The 7,483-nt window shown below is 40.5% G+C and overlaps 1 long non-coding RNA gene across 1 annotated transcript; it reads right to left on the bottom strand.

The window, feature by feature from the left end:
* Positions 1–208: 208 nt before the first annotated feature.
* LOC135567011 (uncharacterized) lies at positions 209–3,245 on the bottom strand. The gene is made up of 2 exons (XR_010462236.1): positions 799–3,245; positions 209–714 (listed from the first exon to the last, which is right to left on the bottom strand). It is a non-coding gene; the product is annotated as an uncharacterized LOC135567011 (long non-coding RNA).
* Positions 3,246–7,483: the final 4,238 nt, after the last annotated feature.

Below are 7,483 nucleotides of genomic sequence, written 5' to 3'. Positions count from 1 at the left end.
CAAACATCAGTAAAACAAAAAAAAGTTATTGATGCACTGCTGGAACATAACATACCTGTTGAGTTTAAATTAAATTAAAATGAAACATTGTCCTGATTGATTCGTTTTCCTTGTGTCACATTATCCCAGACTTAAGATTTATCCTTCAGTCAGTCCAGCAAAAAAACGTAAACACATGGAAGAATGTTTGAGTCTCACAGAACAAAACCAGTGTTATTGTCCTTTAATACAACATATTAGTACAGAACAAAACCAGTGTTATTGTCCTTTAATACAACATATATTAGTACAGAACAAAACCAGTGTTATTGTCCTTTAATACAACATATTACTACAGAACAAAACCAGTGTTATTGTCCTTTACTACAACATATATTAGTACAGAACAAAACCAGTGTTATTGTCCTTTAATACAACATATATTAGTACAGAACCAGTGGTGTGTTCATCAGGGAACGCAACAGGAAAAAACTGACATGAGCGTTTCTTATTGAACAGGTAAGTACCTCACTGTTTCACTCTGGGGTTTTTTCTTCTGTTTTGCACCAATATGAACATGACCCAGACCTACATGAAGGAGGACATTAGACAACAGTAGTCGTTCTCTGAGTCAGACCAACATGAAGGAGGACATTAGACAACAGTAGTCGTTCTCTGAGCCAGACCAACATGAAGGAGGACATTAGACAACAGTAGTCGTTCTCTGAGCCAGACCTACATGAAGGAGGACTTTAGACAACACTCTCTGAGCCAGACCAACATGAAGGAGGACTTTAGACAACACTCTCTGAGCCAGACCTACATGAAGGAGGACATTAGACAACAGTAGTCGTTCTCTGAGCCAGACCAACATGAAGGAGGACATTAGACAACAGTAGTCGTTCTCTGAGCCAGACCAACATGAAGGAGGACATTAGACAACAGTAGTCGTTCTCTGAGCCAGACCAACATGAAGGAGGACATTAGACAACAGTAGTCGTTCTCTGAGCCAGACCAACATGAAGGAGGACATTAGACAACAGTAGTCGTTCTCTGAGCCAGACCAACATGAAGGAGGACATTAGACAACAGTAGTCGTTCTCTGAGCCAGACCAACATGAAGGAGGACATTAGACAACAGTCTCTGAGCCGGACCTACATGAAGGAGGACATTAGACAACAGTAGTCGTTCTCTGAGCCAGACCAACATGAAGGAGGACATTAGACAACAGTAGTCGTTCTCTGAGCCAGACCAACATGAAGGAGGACATTAGACAACAGTAGTCGTTCTCTGAGCCAGACCAACATGAAGGAGGACATTAGACAACAGTAGTCGTTCTCTGAGTCAGACCAACATGAAGGAGGACATTAGACAACAGTAGTCGTTCTCTGAGCCAGACCAACATGAAGGAGGACATTAGACAACAGTAGTCGTTCTCTGAGCCAGACCAACATGAAGGAGGACATTAGACAACAGTAGTCGTTCTCTGAGCCAGACCAACATGAAGGAGGACATTAGACAACAGTAGTCGTTCTCTGAGCCAGACCAACATGAAGGAGGACATTAGACAACAGTAGTCGTTCTCTGAGCCAGACCAACATGAAGGAGGACATTAGACAACAGTAGTCGTTCTCTGAGTCAGACCAACATGAAGGAGGACATTAGACAACAGTAGTCGTTCTCTGAGTCAGACCAACATGAAGGAGGACATTAGACAACAGTAGTCGTTCTCTGAGCCAGACCAACATGAAGGAGGACATTAGACAACAGTAGTCGTTCTCTGAGCCAGACCAACATGAAGGAGGACATTAGACAACAGTAGTCGTTCTCTGAGTCAGACCAACATGAAGGAGGACATTAGACAACAGTAGTCGTTCTCTGAGCCAGACCAACATGAAGGAGGACATTAGACAACAGTAGTCGTTCTCTGAGCCAGACCAACATGAAGGAGGACATTAGACAACAGTAGTCGTTCTCTGGGCCAGACCTACATGAACAGACAAAGCTGTGTGTCTTAAAATATATATCATGTACTGCCAATTAAAGTATGTTCACTCTCTACACACAAGTTCTGCCCCCAACCCGGGGTTCCCCAAACAGGCCTATACAAGTTCTACATGACTCACGGGACTTGGTATCTACAGAAGAGACCGTCTGAAAACAACACTGTTCTCTGTCTGCGGGTACATGTTCAGTAACTAGCACAGGTGTATTTACGTGTCTTGTAATAAGTGGCATATCGCAAAATACAAATCACCTTATTATTTGGCAATCAGATTTAAAAAGATCATTTCCTAAACAAAATTAAACCAGAGCTTTATCTATGAACACAATGGATTTAAGTGGTTGGGGCTGAATCTCAATGAAACTGGGATCGAAGTGTGCATGAAAAATGGCACCCTATTATCCCCTATATAGGTGTACTACTATAGACCAGAGCCCTATTCCCTATATAGGTGTACTACTATAGACCAGAGCCCTATTCCCTATATAGTGGTACTACTATAGACCAGAGCCCTATTCCCTATATAGTGTTACTACTATAGACCAGAGTCCTATTCCCTATATAGTGGTACTACTATAGACCAGAGCCCTATTCCCTATATAGTGGTACTACTATAGACCAGAGCCCTATTCCCTATATAGTGGTACTACTATAGACCAGAGCCCTATTCCCTATATAGTGTACTACTTTAGACCAGAGCCCTATTCCTTATATAGTGGTACTACTATAGACCAGAGCCCTATTCCCTATATAGTGCACTACTTCTGAACAGAGTCCTATGTGGGGTAAGTATAGGGGGCCATTTGGGCAGGGGGCCATTTGGGCAGCGTAGGCACCAAGCAGTCACGTTGACTGGAGTGCTGCTTTGGAGCCACAATCTAAACCCGTCAAGGGGCAATCTGCAGTTGAAACAATAACAACGTGTCCACCCCACCACTGTGTTGGTTAAAAGCTGAGCGATGGGGTTGGAGATTTGTAAACACTCTCAAATTCATAAGACAGAGCTATGGATGCAAGGACTGACCATCCATGATATCAAATTGATAGTTCTAACACTGTTTGGGGAGAGGGGTCTAATCAGAACTGTATCTATGGTTCTGGGTATAATCAGAACTGTATCTATGGTTCTGGGTCTAATCAGAACTGTATCTATGGTTCTGGGTATAATCAGAACTGTATCTATGGTTCTGGGTATAATCAGAACTGTATCTATGGTTCTGGGTATAATCAGAACTAGATCTATGGTTCTGGGTATAATCAGAACTAGATCTATGGGTATAATATGGTTCTGGGTATAATCAGAACTGTATCTATGGTTCTGGGTATAATCAGAGCTATGTGTATGGTTCTGGGTCTAATCAGAACTGTATCTATGGTTCTGGGTATAATCAGAGCTATGTGTATGGTTCTGGGTCTAATCAGAACTGTATCTATGGTTCTGGGTCTAATCAGAGCTATGTGTATGGTTCTGGGTATAATCAGAGCTATGTGTATGGTTCTGGGTCTAATCAGAACTGTATCTATGGTTCTGGGTATAATCAGAGCTATGTGTATGGTTCTGGGTGTAATCAGAACTGTATCTATGGTTCTGGGTATAATCAGAACTGTACCTATGGTTCTGGGTCTAATCAGAACTGTATCTATGGTTCTGGGTATAATCAGAGCTATGTGTATGGTTCTGGGTCTAATCAGAACTGTATCTATGGTTCTGGGTATAATCAGAACTGTATCTATGGTTCTGGGTATAATCAGAGCTATGTGTATGGTTCTGGGTATAATCAGAACTGTATCTATGGTTCTGGGTCTAATCAGAACTGTATCTATGGTTCTGGGTATAATCAGAACTGTATCTATGGTTCTGGGTATAATCAGAGCTATGTGTATGGTTCTGGGTCCAATCAGAACTGTATCTATGGTTCTGGGTATAATCAGAACTGTATCTATGGTTCTGGGTCTAATCAGAACTGTATCTATGGTTATGGGTATAATCAGAACTGTATCTATGGTTCTGGGTATAATCAGAACTGTATCTATGGTTCTGGGTCTAATCAGAACTGTATCTATGGTTCTGGGTCTAATGAGAGCTGCTATATCTATGGTTCTGGGTCTAATCAGAACTATGTGTATGGTTCTGGGTCTAATCAGAACTATGTGTATGGTTCTGGGTCTAATCAGAACTGTATCTATGGTTCTGGGTATAATCAGAGCTATGTGTATGGTTCTGGGTATAATCAGAACTGTATCTATGGTTCTGGGTATAATCAGAACTGTATCTATGGTTCTGGGTCTAATCAGAACTAGATCTATGGTTCTGGGTATAATCAGAACTGTATCTATGGTTCTGGGTATAATCAGAACTGTATCTATGGTTCTGGGTCTAATCAGAACTAGATCTATGGTTCTGGGTCTAATCAGAACTGTATCTATGGTTCTGGGTCTAATCAGAACTAGATCTATGGTTCTGGGTCTAATCGGAACTATGTGTATGGTTCTGGGTCTAATCAGAACTAGATCTATGGTTCTGGATCTAATCAGAACTAGATCTATGGTTATGGGTCTAATCAGAGCTAGATCTATGGTTCTGGGTCTAATCAGAACTAGATCTATGGTTTGGAGTCTAATCAGAGCTAGATCTATGGTTTTGGGTCTAATCAGAACTGCAGTATCTATGGTTCTGGGTCTAATCAGAGCTGCTAGATCTATGGTTCTGGGTCGAATCAGAGCTATATCTATGGTTCTGGGTCGAATCAGAACTAGATCTATGGTTCTGGGTCTAATCAGAGCTGCTATATCTATGGTTCTGGGTCTAATCAGAGCTGCTATATCTATGGTTCTGGGTCTAATCAGAGCTGCTATATCTATGGTTCTGGGTCGAATCAGAGCTATATCTATGGTCCTGGGTCGAATCAGAAGTAGATCTATGGTTCTGGGTCGAATCAGAAGTAGATCTATGGTTCTGGGTCTAATCAGAGCTATATCTATGGTTCTGGTTCTAATTAGAGCTATGTGTATGGTTCTGGGTCTAATCAGAACTATGTGTATGGTTCTGGGTCTAATCAGAACTATGTGTATGGTTCTGGGTCTTCTTGGTCCTGCGACCCAGGTGGTAGTAGTAGAGGAGTGTGATGATGAGGAAGAGGACTTCACTGAGGAGGAGGAGGATGGCAGAGTTTGACATCAGACCCAGCTCCACAAGGGTGATGCTGGTCACTGCAACGAGAGAGAGAGAGGACACACACATTTTACAACTAGGGTTAAGTACAGTGGGGCAAAAAAGCATTTAGTCAGCCACCAATTGTGCAAGTTCTCCCACTTAAAAAGATGAGAGAGGCCTGTAATTCTTATCCTAGGTACACGTCAACTATGACAGACAAAATGAGGGGGGAAAAAATCCAGAAAATCACATTGTAGGATTTTTAATTAATTTATTTGCAAATTATGGTGGATATATAGGGGACATATGGGATACAGCCTATACAAATGTAATGTAATATACTGATACAGAGGGGATATATAGGGGACATCTGGGATACAGCCTATACAAATGTAATGTAATATACTGATACAGAGGGGACATCTGGGATACAGCCTATACAAATATATAGGAGACATCTGGGATACAGCCTATACAAATGTAATGTAATATACTGATACAGAGGGGATATATAGGAGACATCTGGGATACAGCCTATACAAATGTAATGTAATATACTGATACAGAGGGGATATATAGGGGACATCTGGGATACAGCCTATACAAATGTAATGTAATATACTGATACAGAGGGGATATATAGGGGACATCTGGGATACAGCCTATACAAATGTAATGTAATATACTGATACAGAGGGGATATATAGGAGACATCTGGGATACAGCCTATACAAATGTAATATACTGATACAGAGGGGATATATAGGGGACATCTACAGATACAGAGAGGGATATATAGGAGACATCTGGGATACAGCCTATACAAATGTAATGTAATATACTGATACAGAGGGGATATATAGGAGACATCTGGGATACAGCCTATACAAATGTAATGTAATATACTGATACAGAGGATATATAGGAGACATCTGGGATACAGCCTATACAAATGTAAATGATACAGAGGGATATATAGGGGACATCTACAGCCTATACAAATGTAATGTAATATACTGATACAGAGGGGATATATAGGAGACATCTGGGATACAGCCTATACAAATGTAATGTAATATACTGATACAGAGGGGATATATAGGGGACATCTGGGATACAGCCTATACAAATGTAATGTAATATACTGATACAGAGGGGATATATAGGGGACATCTGGGATACAGCCTATACAAATGTAATGTAATATACTGATACAGAGGGGATATATAGGGGACATCTGGGATACAGCCTATACAAATGTAATGTAATATACTGATACAGAGGGGATATATAGGAGACATCTGGGATACAGCCTATACAAATGTAATGTAATATACTGATACAGAGGGATATATAGGAGACATCTGGGATACAGCCTATACAAATGTAATGTAATATACTGATACAGAGGGGATATATAGGAGACATCTGGGATACAGCCTATACAAATGTAATGTAATATACTGATACAGAGGGGATATATAGGAGACATCTGGGATACAGCCTATACAAATGTAATGTAATATACTGATACAGAGGGGATATATAGGGGACATCTGGGATACAGCCTATACAAATGTATACTGATACAGAGGGGATATATAGGGGACATCTGGGATGCCTATACAAATGTAATGAGGGGATATATAGGGGACATCTGGGATACAGCCTATACAAATGTAATGTAATATACTGATACAGAGGGGATATATAGGGGACATCTGGGATACAGCCTATACAAATGTAATGTAATATACTGATACAGAGGGGATATATAGGGGACATCTGGGATACAGCCTATACAAATGTAATGTAATATACTGATACAGAGGATACAGGATATGATACAGAGGGAGGGGACATCTGGGATACAGCCTATACAAATGTAATGTAATATACTGATACAGAGGGGATATATAGGGACATCTGGGATACAGCCTATACAAATGTAATGTAATATACTGATACAGAGGGGATATATAGGGAGACATCTGGGATACAGCCTATACAAATGTAATGTAATATACTGATACAGAGGGGATATATAGGGGACATCTGGGATACAGCCTATACAAATGTAATGTAATATACTGATACAGAGGGGATATATACAGAGGGAGACATCTGGGATACAGCCTATACAAATGTAATGTAATATACTGATACAGAGGGATATATAGGGGACATCTGGGATACAGCCTATACAAATGTAATGTAATATACTGATACAGAGGGGATATATAGGGGACATCTGGGATACAGCCTATACAAATGTAATGTAATATACTGATACAGAGGGGATATATAGGGGACATCTGGGATACAACCTATACAAATGTAATGT

The sequence above is a fragment of the Oncorhynchus nerka genome, unplaced genomic scaffold, assembly GCF_034236695.1.
Source record: "Oncorhynchus nerka isolate Pitt River unplaced genomic scaffold, Oner_Uvic_2.0 unplaced_scaffold_2758, whole genome shotgun sequence".
In the NCBI taxonomy this organism is placed as follows: Eukaryota; Metazoa; Chordata; class Actinopteri; order Salmoniformes; family Salmonidae; genus Oncorhynchus; species Oncorhynchus nerka.
Note: the sequence above shows the minus strand (reverse complement) of the source record. Positions and strands in the feature narration are given on the sequence as shown.